Source organism: Eumetopias jubatus, unplaced genomic scaffold (assembly GCF_037043125.1).
Source record: "Eumetopias jubatus isolate StellerSeaLion01/CBP00866 unplaced genomic scaffold, mEumJub1_p1.0 scaffold_1, whole genome shotgun sequence".
Lineage (NCBI taxonomy): Eukaryota > Metazoa > Chordata > Mammalia > Carnivora > Otariidae > Eumetopias > Eumetopias jubatus.
In genome coordinates, this window is record NW_028274807.1 from 12,463,240 (window position 1) to 12,482,619 (window position 19,380).

At 43.5% G+C, this 19,380-nt stretch overlaps 1 long non-coding RNA gene across 2 annotated transcripts; it reads left to right on the plus strand.

Moving 5' to 3' along the window:
* The first annotated feature begins 4,553 nt into the window (after window positions 1-4,553).
* On the plus strand, window positions 4,554-17,836 carry LOC114218307 (uncharacterized). Of its 2 annotated transcripts, none has more exons than XR_015768364.1 (4): window positions 4,554-4,759; window positions 4,949-5,717; window positions 6,618-14,773; window positions 14,861-17,836. It is a non-coding gene; the product is annotated as an uncharacterized LOC114218307 (long non-coding RNA). The 2 variants fall into 2 exon arrangements; XR_003611172.2 differs by having other exon boundaries at window positions 6,618-11,755; window positions 14,689-17,836.
* Window positions 17,837-19,380: the final 1,544 nt, after the last annotated feature.

Genomic DNA, 19,380 nt, shown 5'->3' on the forward strand with positions numbered 1-19,380 from the left:
ACGTCATGTAGTACATATAATACAGGTCCACAATTCTTTTCTCTTTTTTAGATTTTACTTTTTATTGTTTTTAAAAGATTTTATTTATTTACTTGAGAGAGAGAGCATGAGTGGGAGGGAGGGACAGAGGCAGAGGGAGAAGCAGGTCCCCAACTGAGCAGGGAGCCCTACACGGGGCTCGATCCCAGGACCCCGGGATCATGACCTGAGCCGAAGGCAGACGCTTAACTGACCGAGCCACCCGGGTGCCCCTAAGGTTTTATTTTTAAGTAATCTCTACACCCAACATGCTGCTCGAACTCACAACCCTGAGATCAAGAGTCTCATGCTCTACGGACTGAGCCAGCCAGGTGCCCCCAGGTCCACAATTCAATCGACAGCTCCAAAATCTAAAGAGCTCTGGAAATGACAAATTCTTTCCTAACTCATGGTCTGAATTAACACAAAGCTCTACAGAGTCTTTATTTACCCCATTAAATGTGAAATAGTTGCAAGTTTCCCCTGAGACCAATAAATGGTTTGATTACAGGGTGCTGGCCCACACCATGCTGGAGGTTACCTGTACCTTATGACCTTTCTAAACCCCGAATGGCAAAAACATTTCTGGTCCAAGATCTCCAGGTAAGGTGTGCATTGCCTGTGCAGATAACCACTCCCATCTATTGAACGGTAACCCTGGATACTTAGCCCACCTTCCCTTCACTCTCGAGTGGCAACTCCAGAGTGTGTAGTATGTGAGCTATAGGACCCTGAGAAAGTGCCCAGGAGGTACGTGGCTGGCATGGGGGACCCCATGGGACAGATTTCACAATGTAACTCTGAGGTTAGGTTATCCATCAACAATGTCAGAGAAAGGCCTGGAAATCTATTCTATTAAGGATTTCACCAATTCCCCCACAAGGGAAGAGAAATCAAATGAGAGATATTCCAAAAAAGGGAATTTGTTTGTCTCAGCTGGTAGTTGAGGTTCCTTTAGGGGAATCACCCCTGTTGGGGCCAGGAAAAGAAGGAAGCAAGTTCCCAGCTGCTAAGGACATCCTTGGACCCAGAATTGGCTTAGTGGGGTGGTGAAGTCGCCTGGGCTGATGGGTCATTTGGGGAAAGTAGATGATTAGGACAGGGAAGATCTGGGCCCCTCTTTGGAGGGGAAATGGAGAGCCATGGCCTTGACAAGCCCCGGAACACTTAATGTGTCCTTGCCCCAGGCACCTACTGAACAGGACCTGCCTTCCTGGGCCACATGGCAGAGGAAGGCATGACGCAGCTTGGGATGACCCCAGGCACACTTAGGTTAACGCAGCGTGGGCTTCCTGATCCTATCATCAGACAGACCTTGGAGGCTGTGGTCAGCCACAAGGCTGGTTTAGAAGCCATAGGAAAGGGGACAATAGAGGGGAATTAGCTTCTCAGAATGATGTCTTTGGCTAACTTACACTCAGCTGAGCTCAGGCAATTTTGTAATCTGCTTGTAACTTGTACTCAACACACTTAGTAAAATAGCCATCTGGTTCACATAATATTCGATGCTATGTGGTTTGATGTGAGAAGACACTTTTACCAGCGGTTAAAGCCCTTCAAATTTTTCACCCTTGACAGAGAAGACAAAGAGACATGTGGTTATTATGTTATAACCACACAGTATCAAAGGTTACTTGGCTAAGTGTGAAAGTAACAGTAAGCACTGCGAACATCAAGAAACTCAGGAAACTATTCCTCGAAGCCTTCTGATCACATCCAGCACTGCTTAAAAATCAGAGAGGTCAAGGTCCTATGCTCTTTCGCATGCTGAAAAACCCTCTCAGGGTGGCAAGAAATCAGTCCCTGTCTCATTCTGAGACAGATGCATGCCAACGGCCCCAGTAACTTTACATCACCAAATATTTATTGAGAAATGATAAGGCACGTGACATTCCGCAGGGTATAAAATGTTACCCCAGACTCTGCCTCCAGGGTCCTTCAACCCACAGGAGCACAGGACGGGAACACCAGTGATGCCAAGACAAGGCAGAGGAGGAGGGAGGCAAAAGCGATTCTTAGAGAGAGGAGGCTGGTCCGCAGGGTCAAGGGCTGCAGGGGGGAGAGTGGGAGAGGTTGGACCAAAGCCCCAGGGGTATCGTGGCTGGGGACAGCAGTGGCTTTGCGAGAGCTGCATGTGAAGCCAAATCAAGAGGGATTAACCAGTGAGTGGGTGTGAGGAAGCTGAGAGCAGTGTGGTGATGAAACGTGGGGGGGGGGGTGGGGGGAGGTGAGCTGAGGAAGTGGGAGGGGCCAGAGGAAATTTGTGTTGATTTTTTTCAGGTAGGGAGGCCTGAGCATGTGTATAGGTGAGGGGAAGGTGCCGGCAGTGGAGGGAGGAAAGATCAGTGGGGTGACAGGTGACCGCCTTGCTCTCTCTGTGCCCCGTGTGCAGACCTAGCACCCAGCTCAACTGCAGGAGCACAGCAGATCATCACCTTTCCTGGCTTGAGGACGACTGTTTGACTTGTGTTTGTTCTATAATGAGAACATCTTCTTCTTTTTTAAACTCTATGCCCAATGTGGGGCTCAAACTCACAACCCCAAGATCAAGAGTCGCATGCTCTACTGACTGAGCCCGCCGGCGCCCCCATAATGAAAACATCTTGGTATTTTACTTGTGAGGTTAAAAACAACAACCGGGGGCATGGGGGTGGCTCATTCGGTTGAGCCTCCGACTCTTGGTTTCAGATCAGGTCAGGATCTCAGGGTCATGAGACTGAGCCCCACGTCAGGCTCCGCGCTCTGCGGAGAGTCTGCTGGGGATTCTCTCTCCCTCTGCCCCTCTCCCTGCTCCTTCTCTCCCTGTCTCTCAAATAATAAATAAAATAAACATCTTCTTAAAAATTAAAAATAAAAATAAAACAACAGCCAGAACAAGCATTTGCTGAGATCTGTCTTGGTTCCTGGAGGGGTTTAGGGCAAGTCATTAGCCAATGTTGTGGCTCAAATGTAGCCCGCTCTGGGTGTTACAGAAGACTGATGAATCACTGAACTCTACCTCTGAAACTCATAATACACTGTATGTTAATTCACTGAATTTAAATTTAGCAAATAAAATAAAATAAATGAAATACAATGTACCCTCAGGGTCTGGGTGTGCCAGGGACCAAGGCATTTCCTCAGAGAGGAGCGGACTTTCAATGCGGGAACTGGGCAAGTCCCTGGTAAACTGGCATGGGTTGGTTGCCCTTTCTTGTGCTCTGATTAAAGAAGGCACTCGGAAGTCAAGGCCTGTCCCGTCCCGGGGGACAATCTCAGGCTCTCTTAGCCATGTAGCATGTTACAGAGATGTGTGACGCGGCCCCTGGGTGCCAGGGGAAGAGGCTGGATTTTAAGACTGGTGAAGGTGGCACACGCCTAGATCAGGAGCTGTCTGCAGCTTCTCCTTTTGGAGTAGAAATTGAAACTTCCTTTGAGGTCCATTTGGAGGTCGAGGGCTAACCTCACGAGCCGCCCCTGACGTTGCATAGGTATAAGGCAGCTCCCCAAGGATTATGCCGATGGTGGTGGTGGGAGCTTGGCAGGACCTTTTAGTCTAGACAGGGTCCTGGGGCTTAGGTGCAGCCGGTGAATGAAATTCGGAGATGCCTCCACCTGGATATGCAAAGCAGACTGGTTAATTTACTGAGATGCCAAGGAGGCTTCTAGAAAGAGTGAGTGGGCCTCTCTACTCCTTTGCTTTGAAGTTCAGTGTCCCTGGAGTGCATCTGGATGGATGCAGGCAGAGGGAGCTCGACTGAGGCTAGTGGGAAAAGGAACATCAGAGCTCTGGGGTTCTGAACTGTGGGCCCAGAGCCTAAGCCATTTGGGAGGAATGTTAGCCTGTGAGGGACTTGGCCATCAATGAATTATGGGGTGCCTTCAAAAGTGAGCGGCTAAAGCACTCTTCATAACAGCCCCGACGTGGTGACAAGCCAAATGTCCAACAACTTAGGAATGGGTCAACAAACCATGGTATATCCACTTCACAGAAATTATTCAGCAGTTAAAAAAACAAAAAAAAAAAAGAAGTGCTAATACACGCTACCACATGGATGAGCCTTGAAAACCCTGTGCTCAATGAAAGAAATCAGTCCCAGAATGTCAACACGTGGTATGATTCTCTTTCTGTGAAATATCCAGAACAGGGAAACCGATAGATGGAAAAATAGGTGACTAGATGCCAGGGGCCAAAAGGCAGGAAACGGGGAGCGACTGCTAGTGGGTACAGAACATCACTTTCAGGGTCCCACAAGGGTGTCCCCTAGGGTCATGCAGTTTAATCCCTGTGTGCCCATCATCCATCCACGTCCTTTATGCTTCAAGACCAGATATTTGGGAAGCAGTCTCTGAGGCCGGGGCAGGGTGAGGAGGGGGAACCCAGGCAGAAGCAGCCAGAGGAGGATCACATAGTTGGGGTTCTCAGAGCCCTTAGTCCCCTTTGCCCAAATGTGGGTATTTTGGGTCACAGGGCTGGTTGTTGCCCCGGGGTTGTGGTTTCCTGTCTCTTGGCAAGCTTCGGTTTGCCATCCTGTTGTGCGAGGTGGAGAGAGTCGTAGCTGGGGGCGTAGGAAGCCTAGACCCGGCCCAGCTTAGTGTTTGTGATTCCGGCTGCACTTTAGAAACACCTGCATGTGTTTAAAGACTAGCAATGCTCAAGGCTTGTCCCTAGAGCCTCTGGGTCAGCTGGGGAGGAGGGTGTGGCGGGATGGCCCTCCTTGACCATGCAGCCAGGATGAGGACCCCTCTTCTGCAGAAAACGGTATTACGCAATAGATCATAGACTATCCGGGCAAAAATGGAAGGGAAGAGTGTTAGAGAGACATAGTGGGTAGTAATTAAAATAAACATTATGTTACTTTCCTGGATTTTGTGATCTCCAGGATGGTTTTGTTGTTGCTGTTGTTGCTGCTTTTTTGTTTTTTAAATATTTTATTTATTTATTTGACAGAGAAAGTGAGAGAGCACAAGCAGGGGGGAGCAGCGGAGGGAGTGGGAGGACCAGACTCCCTGCTGAGCAGGGAGCCCGACATGGGACTGGATCCCAGGACCCTGCGATCATGACCTGAGCCAAAGGCAGACGCTTAACAGACTGAGCCACCCAGGCGCCCCGATATCAGGATACTTGACCTTTTCTGAGATTTGTGGCTTGTGATTTTATTTTCTCCTTCCACATATTCACTTTCATACCTAATTTTGTATTCTTTTTCTTAAAGAGGGACTCCCAGCATTGTTTAAGGTTTATGCCCCACAAGACTTGGATCTGCCCCTTGGCTAAAGGCTCACAGGTTCAGGTAAACATTTTGGTAAGAATCCTTCATAGTTTTACATCACATCACTGCTTCTGTAAAGCTGGGTGTCTCACATTTAGTGATGATGAATAATTTAGGGTGGTGATGGCCGGACCTGTCCAGTGTAAAGATCCATTTTTCCCATTGGAGTTAGTAAGCAAGCAGTGAAGTAGTATGTTGTCTCTGTGTAACTATTCTGTCTCCCAACTTTTCAGGGAATGGCTTTAACATCCATTGATGAACCTTTCCTGACTCTGTTCTTCCACTGGGAGTTGCAAAATGCTAATTTTATGATTGTTTCATGAATTTTGCCATTATTGGCTGGAATTCTTCTATGAAGAAAACCTTCCCTAATAAATTTCACAGGGGATATTAATGTCAACCCACCAGTTTAGAAGCATTGACCCAGGCCAACAGACCCATTTACAGGTAAGAAATACTGAGGTGCAGGGAGGTAAAAAGATTTGCTGCAATCACACGGTCACTAGCAATAAAAGGCTACTTTTTTTTTAAGTACCAAAAAAGAAAAATCTTTATTTTGAAACGACTCTGCAACACCAGAGCAGGGCATCACAAACTGTCACTGTTTTATAACACCTGTCGACATTTCCTAGAACAAGACACAGTGTGGGAAATAGGACCAGTCTTTGGGAAACATTCGAAGGCTTTCCATTTCAGCCAGGAACTAAATTAACTAACTCCCTGTTGTCTCACTGCAGTTACTTAGCATGGCTCTTAGCATGGAAGCTCTGGCTAGTAAAGATAAGAAATAAAAAAGAGGTATTATCAGAAATAAGAATATAAAATCATCACTGTCTGTATATAGTGTAATTGTTTTTCTAGAACAGGAGTTCTCAAACCTTTTGGTCTCAGGACCCCTTTACGGAACTCTTAAAATTTGCTGAGGACACCAAACAACTTTTGTCTATGTGGGTGATATAGATATAGATATTTCTCATACTAGAAATTAAGACTGAGAAAAAAATTTATTTATTTTTAAAAGATTTTATTTATTTATTTGAGAGAGAGAGAATGAGAGAGAGAGAGCACGAGAGGGAAGAGGGTCAGAGGGAGAAGCAGACTCCCCGCCGAGCAGGGAGCCCGATGCGGGACTCGATCCCGGGACTCCAGGATCATGACCTGAGCCGAAGGCAGTTGCTTAACCAACTGAGCCACCCAGGCGCCCGAGAAAAAATTTAAAATATTTACTTATTAATTAATTCAAAAGTAACAAAACAATTACATGTCAATGCAACTCTTTAAATGAAAAACATTACATTTTCTCAAACAAAAAAGGCATTTGGTGAGAAAAGTGTTTTTCTTTTGCAGCTTTATAAATCTCTTTAACCTGTGGTCTACTGGCAGGCTCTGCACTCAGCAGATGCAACATCACACACTGCAGTTACTAGAAAAATTCCACTGCACACTTGTGAGTGACTGAGAGTGAAGAAGGCAAATAACCTTTTGGTATGATTGTGAAAATAAATAATTTTGACCTTGCAGACCCCCTGAAAAAGTTCCTGGGACCACACTTTGGGAACTGCTGTTCTGGAACATTTGAGAGGCTGAGCTAAACGTTTTGCTAGTATCATTTACCTTGGTAAAGTGGCTGGATACATGATAAATATAGGAAAACCAGTCATTTTCCCATATATCAGCTTCTCTGCAATGTCCTATGTCCACTCGTGCCTGTATGTGTGTGTGTGTTTGTGTGTGTCCCCATTGTGTTACCTTCACAGCAAATCTGAAATCTCAACAATCCGCAGGTTCTTTTGGCTTATGTTGCTGGGAGGCCTGGCTTTTCAAGGGTTTCTTTTCCCTTGGCATTCCTTCAAGAGCTTCTGGATGGGGAAAGAAGGGCAGACAGGATGGGAAAGCAGAAAAGGAGGGTCCTCACATATCATCAGAGCTGTGCTTGCCGCACACAGCCCTACCATGTGGTGTTCTCCCTCCCTTCAAGTCGTCTCCCCCAGCTGAGCTGCTCGCACTGCTGCTGACATCCCAGACCTCTTGGCCAGGCCTTTCAGAGAGTTTCCCCACAGTGTCTCTGTGCTGCTTGATCTTCCCATGCTCTCTGAGCACTGGGGGAAGCAGGGGACTGAGAGAGGTTGGCCCAAGTGAAAGTCAGGAGAGGTGCCTTCTTAGTTTTCAGACTCTGCCACCCTATTTGTCACCCTGGCCCACTAGCCAGACCTCTGTGTTCATGGAGAGTTTCTCAAAGGGGCAGGGTTTCCTCTCCCTCCAGCTCAGCTCCCTTCCAGGAGCCGCCATCTGAGGGGAGGATATACACAGTTGGGTCCCTGGGCCTCATGTGAATTGGTCGGCACAACCACTTACCCTAAAAACAATCAGAAACACTGGCAAAATTGGAGAAGTAGAGAAGTCAGCAGTGCCAGGAAGACAGGGGGAGAACAAGTAAGGAGAGGGCAGGTCGATGTAAGGATGTCCTTCAGAGCATAAAGGGAGACCCAGTCCCTTCCAAGGGACGTGTGGCTCTGTGGCTAAATCTAAAAGGGGTGTTTTTTAGCCCCTTCTTTCCCAAAGCTGTCAGCATTTTCAGTGTCATCCAAATTTATAGGAAAAAACTTGTGGGGCACCTGGCTGTCTCAGTCGGAAGAGTGTGCGACTTTTGATCTTGGGGTCGTGAGTTTGAGCCCCATGTTGGGTGGAGAGATGACTAAAAATAAATAAATAAACGAACTTAAAAAAAAAGGTAAGAAAAAAACCTGTCACCTTTGTAAACAGAAACAGAGCTGTGTTTTTTTAGAGATTATTTTCTGTGCCCATCAGGATTTTGTCTGCGGTACTACTTCCCAAGTGTCTACGAAATTTGTCCGGCTTATGTTGAAATACGGTGGAGCCTGGTCTTGTCTCAGCCCTGTAATTCTCTCTCGTTTGGATGTTTCTCATGAAATAGAAATATTTTTGCATATTAACACCTCATTTATTGCCCAATTTATTTTTATTTTTTTAACACGGTACTTTATTTTTTTTTAATTTTTTAGAAGATTTTATCCATTTATTTGTCAGAGAGAGAGAGAGGGAGAACAAGCAGAGGGAGAAGCAGGCAGAGGGAGAAGCAGGCTCCCCACTGAGCAAGGAGCGTGACGCAGGGCTCTATCCCAGGACCCTGGGATATGATCTGAGCTGAAGGCAGAGGCTTAACTGACTGAGCCACCCAGACATCCCTGCCCAGTTGATTTTTAAAACATAGCTTCATTAGGTATAATTTGTATATCACAAAACACCCATCTTAAGTGTACAACTCAATAATTCCTAGTAATTTTATAGAGTTGTGCAACCATTGTAACAATCCAGAACATTTGCCAGTTTTCGTTTAACTCTTAAAACCACCTTAAGTACAATTAGCATTAGAGAAAATATGGATGTCTACTTAAAAAAAAACAAACAAACCCTGAAATTTGAAAGTATTTTTTTTTAAGATTTTATTTATTTGAGAGAGAGAGAGTGAGAAACAGAGCACAAGGGGGTGGGGCAGAGGGAGAGGGAGAAGCAGACTCCCTACTGAGCAGGGAGCCTGACAGGGGGCTCAGTCCCAGGACCCTGGGATCATGGCCCGAGCCGAAGGCAGATGCCCAACCGACTAAGCCACCAGGAGCCCCTGAAAGTATTTTTAAAGTGGTGTGTTTTTTTTTCTTTTGGTGGCAGTAGGTCAACCTAGCCAATTGAACTCTTATTTTAATGAATCTCTCAACTGTTCAATAATTTATTAACCATGTGATGGTTAATTTTATGTACCAACGTAGTGAGAGAGGTTATGTTGTTTGCCCAAGTTCACACAGCCACTAGGTGGTAGAGCTGAAATTTGAAGCTGCTATCCCTTTGAGACACTGTTTAGTGCCTAATTGTAAAACTTAGCATTGTACCACATCAACAAGAAGTACTTGATGATAATTCTAAATTATTTATTCCCATGCTCTAGGATGGTGAACTCAATAATTTCATTTTTCTTATGGCAGTTAAATTTTTGCTTTTTAAGTTCCACGCTTGAAAAAAAATAAGTGTCCCTGCATGAGAGGAAGTGTAACTAGATATTGCATGCTTCGTCAAGGGGAAATTTTTGAAGCAACAGACACTATACATTTGAGGAAGTGGGTTAACAGGCTTAAGGGCCAAGTATCGACCAATGGAGAATCAGAGAAATTTGCATTTCTCCATTATAATAGTTTAAAACCAAAGGAACAACACTGACAGTGTTACACATCCTACATTCGCAATCAGTCTAGGTCAATGATGATTGAACTTGGTAATGAATTGACCTGCACAATGTGGGACACACAATACACATGCCAGGGGTTGGTAGGATGAATGAATGCACTCAGCCTTCTTGTTTTTTCAACTTCCTTTCCCTGAAATGACAAACAGCAACAGGACTGGGAAGACCCAGGCTTCAGTTCATGCATTTACTCTTGATGATTACCATCGTAAAGATGTGTGTTACAGGAAGTGGATACCAGTCACAGCTGGTACAGGGCCAGTTACAGAAGGAAGGTTTAGGGCACAACCCCAGTCTAGTTTTAGAGGAAAACAAATACACAAGACTGATGCTTCATTTCTAATTCTTCTCTTAAAAAAAAAAAAAATCAAACCTCATTTATGATTTTCCATCCAGTTATAATTTTAATGAAATCAAATGAATCCTTCCTGGTCAGGGTAACCATGTGCTTGAACCACATAAGTGGTCATTTAAGATGAATTCTCCCACCTTCTAAGCCTATAGACTTGTTGACCACACCATGTAGACATGGCTAGGTTCTCTGCTCAGCATATGATGACGTTGAAATCAAAGTGTTGGCTGGACTGAGTTCTCATCTGTAGGCTCTGGAGGGGGCGGGGAGATCCTCCTCAAAGCTCGTTCTCGTTGGCAGAATTCAGTCCTTCAGGACTGAGGACCTGAACCTTATTTACATGTTGACTCTCAACCAGTGGCTACCAGCCACCCAAATTCCTTGTGTGTGGCTCCCTGCATCTTCAAGCCAGCAAAAGGTGTGTTGAATCCTCACGCTTCAAATTTCTGACTTCCTCTTCTGAGATGAGCCAGGGAAAACTCTAAGCTCTGAAAGGGCTCCTGTGATTAGGTCAGGCCCAAACTCCTTATCTCAAGGTCAACGGTGCTATCTAATCTAATCTAATCATGGGAGTAAAATCCATTATATTCACAAACCTGGGGATTATACAAGCTGTTGACTCCATTGTGGGAGTATTGGGCACCATCTCTGAATTCTGCCAGCCACACCCGGCCTCAAGAATGATCTGGCCATGGCCAATCTTGTTTCATCTTGCTGCAGAATGGGTTCCCTGGGAAGCAGGCTCAGAGACGAAGGTTAGCTAGCAGGAAGTTTAGTGGGAGTGTTGGCAGGATCGACTCTGTGCAACGGAGGGCTCTGAAGCTGGGATGGTCCTTCAGAGGTATTCCAAGGGGGGGCAACCCCGTGGGGCATGGCCAAGACCCTGGATGTGGGCTGCCCCAGGCAGGGATTCACCGGGGGCTCTCCCTGAAGATATGACAGTGGCAGGGTATGTCTTGGCAACACTTCAGGAGGTGAGGGAAGGAACTCTTCATTTCTGATCGGCGCATAACACTCACTGCATTGCGCTATGGTTCCGAGCCTCTCTGGTGCATCCAGTATGATTTTGAGGTAGAGTCCAGATATCCTATCATTTCATCTATAAACAGTTCCCTATTGCTTCCTCTGTAGACATTTCACTATGTGTCATTGTAAGCAAAAAGCGAGGGGCCCCCAGAAAAAAGAAAGACGAGATCCACCCTTAGTGACAACAGAGAAATCATTTAGGCCCCCGCCTGTTTCCCCCCTCCTCCCCAAGTGATCTGTGCCCCATTGATCCCAGCCCCCTTCCTGCAGAACTTCCTAGGAGGTGTCAGAATTACAAAGAAATGCACACACCTCAGTAGTTAAGGATTAGCTCCCCGGAAGGAAGGGAATGTAAAACCTACCAGTCTCTACCAGGTCAGGAAATAGCCCAACCAGATGGGAAACAAGAGATCAGTGATAAGAACTCCCAGTGCTATAGTAAAAGTGAGCAAACCCTGGGATCCTTACCCAGGATAATGAGCCCAAGACCGCGTCCCACATAGACAGCTGTCAGAGCGGGCCCAGAGCCCCTTCTCCTTGTCCAATAGTTACTGCTGCTTCATTGTAATGTTAAAATCTCCACCTGGGGAGGAGCACAAGCCTCCCTCTCAGAACATAATGTATATATAGGCATGTTTCCTTAAGATGTGCGAGTGACCCTACGCCCTCTACACAGGGTGACAAAACTCCCCTAACCCTAAATAAAAGGAACTCACTCACCCCTGTTCCAGGAGTCATGGCTGTGGAAGTTTTTCCCCGTGATTTCATTATTTGCTGCAGATAAAGTGTCCTTTGTGTGATGACTCCACCCGACGTGGTCCCTACGTGTGACTCACCAAGGAACCAACTCATGTGAGTTCCATCACGTCTTCAAAATCCACAGAACTGTGATATGATCTCACCCCAAAATAAATTAGTATTTCATACAATAAAAATGCAGTCAGTGCTAAAACTTCTTATTGTCTCATAAGTGTCACAACTCTCCCTCTCACCCTGCTTTTCTCCTTCTCTGAAGTTTGCTTGTTTAAATCAACATGCAAAATTGATGAACTGTCTCTTTTTTTCCTTGCACTTGACTTGTTAAGGAGAGCAGATCCCTTGCTCACGGGCTGGACTTTGCTCATTGTATCCGCAATGCTGTCATATGGCAGGTTTCTCTGTTCCTCGTGTTTCCTGTCAGTTGGTCGTTCATTGGATCTAAGGTTTGATCATATCAGGACTGATTTTTTGGCAAGACTACTCCAAAGATGGTGACATACTCCTCTATCATGAAGTGCATAAGGTTGGGGAGTGATGTCGTTCTGGAATGTGGGTGAGGTCCGAAGCCATTGGCCAAGAAAGAATTCTTGGGACGTCTTTGGTGCAAAAAGGTGATTTTATGAAAGCCTGGGGACACAACCCGTGGGCAGAAAGAGCTGCTGCCTGGGGGTGGGGGGTGTGAGGGGTGACTGATTATATACTTGGGTGTTGGGAAGGTAAGGATGAAGGGAGGTGTCCAAAAGGACTTTCATCTGCTAAAGAAGGCCCTCCGGATACTGGAGGCCTGGCTCTTGTCACGTTAAGGTTGTTTTTTTCTTCTAGTAAAGCAGTAACACTGAGACAGCTGAGAGCTTTCTGGAAGCATGTCACACTCTGCCCACCTCAGGTCCTTGTCAATGGGCTGCAGGTCATAAAGCAACCTAATTTTGTATCCTTTCCCTTCTTGCCTCTGGTTCCCACATCACTCATGGAGGGGAGGGTGATGTGGGGGCTCCAGGAAATTGAGTTATGGGTCTCTAGAAGTTAGACTATTGATAAGAACGGTTTTTCCTTGTCAATCACTAAGATTCTACTGGTAAACTGAGGGAGACTCCTGCCTTGCAGGACTGTGATCTCTACTAGTTAACTGTTTGTTTTTCCTTCCCTTTGCTTTAGGGCAGCCAGGAGTGCTTGAGGAATGTGACACGTACCCCACCTGGGAGTGTTTGGGGGGTGGAGGTTGCGAGGTGTCACCCTGTGCTTTGTCCCAGCTTGCCTTCTGCTCCCTCATCAGGTAGTTGTCTTCTTTTGTGATGTTAGCAGCTGTTGATGCTTAACATCTGACCAGAAATAAGTTTTGATGAAGGTTCACTCGGTAGCTTCTGACCTGTAGCTCAGAATTCAAAGACTCAAGTGGCAGTGACTCAGCAAACCTCCGACGAGGAGTTTCCTCCCGTCGCAAAGCATCACCCCATCATATGGAAAGCAAGGTCAGAGAACGTGTTGGACTCTGTCTTTTATCAGGCAATAAGTAACATACATTCGCACCTACCTGCACTAATGGAAGGAAGCAGCTCCAGCCATTTCCTCAAGAGATGTATTTCTAATGAAATTTTACTTTTTTTTTAAAGATTTTCCTGTGTCTTTAATAGGGCTTAATAATGTTATAAGTGAGTCCTATCCACCAATTGGCGCATGTTTTATCCACTTATTTTTTTTAAAGTAATCTCTACCCCCAATGTGGGCTTGAACCCACGATCCCAAGATCAAGCATCACAAGCTCTGATGAGGGAAAAGAGCAGAAGCTGACACCCCACAACCCCCACAACATGAAGATACAATTAAATGTCCTTATAACCTGCAGCTCATTGACAGATACTTGAAGAGGACAGAGTGTAATGTTCCTCCTGGAAGCTCCCAACTATCTTCATGTTAACGCCTTACCAGCAGGGTAAACCACCTTAACTTGACAATGGCAAGGCCTCCCGGTATCCTAGGAGTCTTCTTTAACATATCAAAGTACTTTCTTGAAACCTCCCTTTTTCCTTACCTCCCCCAACCCTCTAGTATATCATCAGCCACCCCTCACAACCCCAGGACAGCAGCTCTTTCTGCCCACGGGTCAGCATGGGGACACATGCTTTAATAAACCACCATTTTGCACCAAAGACATCTCAAGAATTCTTTCTTGGTAGTCAGTTCTGGACCTCACCCCACCGAACCTCACCTGTATTCCAAAACCCCATCAGCTCCACCAAGCCAGGCGCCCCTGAAACTTTGTTTCTTATGCTTAGAAATGATGCATCAAATGTTGTGAGCTAGTTAGGGTTTGATCAAGTGTATATTACTAATAATGGCAATGATAATTCAGTCCAGGAGAAAGTTGTGTTGTTGTTCTTAATTTGTAAAACTTATTTATTTATTTAAGATTTATTTATTTATTTATTTGAGACACAGAGAGAGCATGCTCTTTCCCTCACTGTCTCTCTCTCTCTCTCTCTCTCTCTCTCTCAAATAAATAAATAAATAAAATTTTAAAAAAATGTGTAAGGGAGTATATGGACTTCAAAAATCCTTTTAGGGGACACACAGGCAAAATGTTTAAAACACCACTGTCTTCCTAACGTTCAATTTATTTATTTATTTTTTATTTATTTTTATTTTTTTTAAGATTTTTATTTATTTGAGAGATAGAAAGCACGAGAGGGAAGAGGGTCAGAGGGTCAGAGGGAGAAGCAGACTCCCCGCTGATCAGGGAGCCCGACGTGGGACTCGATCCCGGCACTCCAGGATCATGACCTGAGCCGAAGGCAGTCGCTCAACCAACTGAGCCACCCAGGCGCCCCCTACGTTCAATTTAACCATCCTTCTTGTCAGCCTAAACACTGGCATTTCTGTTTCTTCACTATCTAAGAAGAATGGGGAAGTACTTGTTTTGCATTCATATCAACAAAAGCCTGTGTGACTAACTGCATGCTTGCTTTCAAAAGAGATTTACATATAATAAATCTTGTAATAAGACATGTCTATACTTGTATTCTGGGCAGCTCAAATAATGGCGGAGAAGGGAACAGATCCCCAGTAGAGAAAGGAAGAAAGAATGTATCAGGAACCGAAGATGGAGCGGTGACTGTAAGTCTGCCCTAAATTTCTGTTTTATTAAGATCATGGCAGGGCACCTGGGTGGCTCAGTAGGTTAAACGTCTGCCTTCTGTTCAGGTCATGATCTCAGGGTCCTTGGATTGAGCCCCACATCGGGTTCCCTGCTCAGTGGCGAGTCTGCTTCTCCCTTTTCCTCTGCTCCTCCCCCTGCTTGTGCTCTCTCTCTCAAATAAATGAATAAAATAAAAATAAAATCATGACTGTTTTTCATTGATTAGCCTTTAATCTTGAAATATCTAAGTTTGTTTCGTCTCTATTTCAACTCACTTTGTGTATGATTCAGATGATTTCCCCAAATCTGACTCTTAAATCCCACTGTCAGAAAGAAATAAAATACAAAGAATGTCCCATAAAAGAACATGTAATAATGTGAAGGTTTGCTCTTCATCAATAAAAGCCAAAATATGGACAACTAGACTTGCAAAATTGCAACACTGTGATTGAAATCTTTGAAAAAAAAAAAATCACACAAGAATTCTAAATCCTCATTTCCAAAACATAGATAATTCCTTTTTTTCAAAAAAAAAAAAAAAAACTGTGGTAAAAACGCATAGCATAAAACTTACCATCTTAACTATTTTTAAATGTACAGCTCAGGGGTGTTAACTATATTCATGTTGTTGTACAACAGAGCTCTAGAACTTCTTCATCTTGCAAAAGTGAAACTCTGTACCTATTGAACAGCAATTCCTCATTTTCCCCTCCCCATAGCCTCTGGCAACCACCATTCTTTGTTTCTTTCTTTCTTTTTTAGTAATCTTTACACCCCAATGTGGGGCTCGAAATTATGACCCCAAGATCAAGGGTTGGATGATCTATGGACCGAGCCAGTCAGGCACCCCCTCCATTCTTTGTTTCTATTAGTCTGACATTTTTAGAGACTTCCTATGAATGGAATCCTAGAGTATTTTGTCTTTTTGTCACTGGCCTATTTCACTTAGTGTAATGTCCTCAGGTACATCCATGTTGTAGCATGTGACAGGATTTCCTTTTTAAAGGCTGAATAATATTCCATTGCATGTATATACATTTTCTTCATCTATTCATCCATCAGTGGACATTTAGGTTGCTTTTATCTCTTGGCTATTGCGAATAATGCTGCAATGAATGTGGGTGTGCTCTCTGTCTCCAAGATCCTGTTTTCAATTCTTATGGATATAGACATAAAAGTGGGATTACTAGATTAGATGGTAGTTCTATTTTTAATTTTTTGAGGCATCTCCCTACTGTTTTCCATAGCAGTTGCATCATTTTACGTCCTGCTTTAAAGAAAACCACAGGCCCCAGATGGTGTCACTTAGGTTAAGGCCCCAAGCCAGTAAATCAAGACTTAATGTCTAACCAGACTACAGTTTCAACCACCTAGAAATGTAACCTTTAACTGGTCAACATGGGAATTTCCAGGTCCGTACTAGGAAATTTATTGATAGACCCATTCTATTCCCCATCGGAGGGCAACCTTGCCTAAAGCAATGGATTCTTTGCTAATAATTTCCTTTTCTCCACTTCCTCTCTACCTTTAAAAACTTTTCCTTTTCTGTAGCCCTTTGGAGTTCCCTTCTACTTGCTAGATGGGATGCTGCCCAATCCATGAATTGATTAAGAAAACCAATTAGATCTTTAAAGTTTACTTGATTGAATTTTTTTGGTATTTAACAATCCTCACCAACAGTGCCCAGGTTTCCAATTTCTCTGCATCCCCATCAACACTTGCTGACTTCTGTGGTTTTGATAGTGGCTATCCCAATGCATGTGAGGTGATATGTCATTGTGGTTTTGATTTATGTTTATCTAATGGTTAGTGATATTATACATCTTTTCTTATGCTTGTTCATTATTTGTATATCTTTGGAGAAATGTCTATTCAAGTCCTTTGTCCATTTTTTAATCAGGTTACTTTTATTGTTCTTGTTGAGTTGTAGTTCTTTATATATTCTGGATATTAACCTCTTAACAGATACATGATTTGCAAATATTTTCTTCTTCCTGTTGACCACTTTTTCACTTTGTTGATTGTTTCCTCTGATGTGCAGACATTTTTAAGTTTGATGACGTTCGAGTAGTCAATTTTTTTGTTACCTGTGCTTTTGGTGTCATATCTCCAAAAAATCACTGCCAAATCCAATGTCATGAAGCTTTTCCCTTATGTTTTCTTCTAGAATTTTTATAGTTTTAGGTTTTGTGTTTAGGTCTTTAATCCATTATGAGTTGGTATATGGTGTAAGGTAAGGGTCCAACTTCATTTTTTTGCGTGAGGATATCCAATTTTCCCGATACCATTTATTAAAGACACTAATCTTTCCCTGTTGTGTGGTCTTGGTACCTTTGCTGAAGATCATTTGCAAGGGTTTATTTCTGGGCTCTCTATTCTGTCCCATTGGTTTCTATGTCTGTTTTTAAGCCCAAATGCATTTTTTAAATTAACATAGTTTTATAACATGTTTTGAAGTTGGGAAATATGAGGCCTCTAACTTTATTCTTTTTTGAGATTATTTTGCTATTTGGGGTCCTTTGAGATTCCAAATAAATTTTTGGATTTTTTTCTATTTCTACAAAAAATGCCTTGGGATTTGATAGGGACTGCATCAGTTCTGTAGATCACTTTAGGTGGCATGGGACATATTAACCACATATAAAATCTTCCAATCCATAAACACAGGATTTAATTATGTCTTTCCATTTATTTATGTCTTCTTTAATTTCTTTCAGTAATGTTTTATAATTTTTGGTATATAAATCTTTTACCTCCATGGTTAAGTTTATTCCTAAGTATTTTATTATTTTGATACTATCATAAATGGAATTGTATTCTTAAATTCCTTTTCAGATCATTCATTGTCTGTGTATAGAAATGTGACCAATTTTTGTGTATTGATTTTGTATCCTCCAACTTTGCTGAATTTGTTAGTCCTCCTTAAATTTAACACTGGAAATATAAACCTTTCATGGGGAATTTTATTTCATTTAAACTTTGCTGGATCATTATTTGGTAATACAATAGATGACATTCTCAGCCATTATTCTATAGAAAATAAAGAAACTTTTTTGTAGTCATGTCTTTTATTTATTCTTTCATTGACTGATATGAATTGAGTGCCTACATATTCCAGGCACCATGCTTGGATCTGGGTTTATATTGATAAATAAAGCATGCTTGGTGTCTGCCTCTTCGAGTAGATTCTAGTAACCAAACAAATAAAAACAATGACAAATTGTGATAAGAACTGTGAAGAAAATGGTCCAGGAGTCAAGTCAGGGACCATAGAGAGGTCTCTTTGGGGAGGTGACATGAAAGCTGAGGCCTGGAAGATGGAGACCACTGGTGAGGATGGGTGGGGAGGGACAGTGGGGCCACCATCAGGGGAGAGACCTCTTGTTTACAGGAGTTTCCAGAAACAAAAAGGAGGTAAATACAGCTTGAGTGTAGTAGGTGAGGAGAAAAAGACAGGAGGTGGAGGTAGGAAAGGTCATGCCTTTTGCAAAGCCTGAGGAGGAATAATATTGGATTGTTGTTTAGCAAAGGAACATTCATAGGGTATTTCAAAGTCCATCGGTTGCTTTCTATATGCAGATGAGTGGATGGCTAGATGAGTGAGCCCTCTCCAATGTTTTACCATGCTCTCAACCATGCTCAGACAAGACAGAGCGATTCTTGGCTTGAACTCTCTGGGGAGCACCTAAACTATAGATGTGTTGTGTGATTGGGAGGAAAGAGATGCCAGGTGGTGAAAATGAAGGACCTAACTCATGTTCCTCCTCTATTAGAAAGCTCTCCCACGTGCCACGCAGTCAGAAAGTACAGTGAACATTGCAAAAGTCTTAACATGAGTCTGAACAGATTGCCAATGAAATGCAAGTAGAATAATTTTCAGTAATATAAAAATTGGGCCTAAAACTAACCCTCCAAGGAAAATGTATGTAGATACTCCATTTCTTGGTTTGTTGAGGAGAAATTTGGAAGAGAATTTGAGTATATCTAAAAAGCTAATTTGCCTACTCTTTTGGGAAAAGTCATTTTTGCTCTCTTTCATTTTCTAAAAGGGGCTAACCATTGTTCCATATGGCCCCTGAGTTAACTAGTTGAATTAAGATAAAAGGAAACCATTATACTCAAGTTCTTCCAAAACTTTCCCACACGAGCCAATTGGATTAAATACGTTAGAGCATGTTCTGTAGAAAGAGAACTCATAGGTCATTTATGTAGGCTACTTACTGGGTTCAGTGGCCAAAGAAGGAAGAAGTGATACCAAACACTGTCCCCACACTGCACTCTATCCATAACTTCAAGGTGCTACCTTGTATGGTCTGGCCTCTCCCTGCGGGGTGGATGGGCAGGGGACTACTAGTCACTAGTTTCTTTCAACAAAGAAACAAGCACTTTCAGTTGCTTGTTCAACAGGTGAGTGTAAGGGACTGAATCAGATCTTAATGAGTCATCTCAATGAACAGGGTTGTGCATTGTGGTGATCATACCCTGGGGCTAGGGCTGTTTTCCTTTCTGGTCCAACTCAGTTCCAAAGCAGGGCTTCCTTCCCTTCTTCTCCAAAGCTATTATTACAGATGTGGGGCTTCCTTCT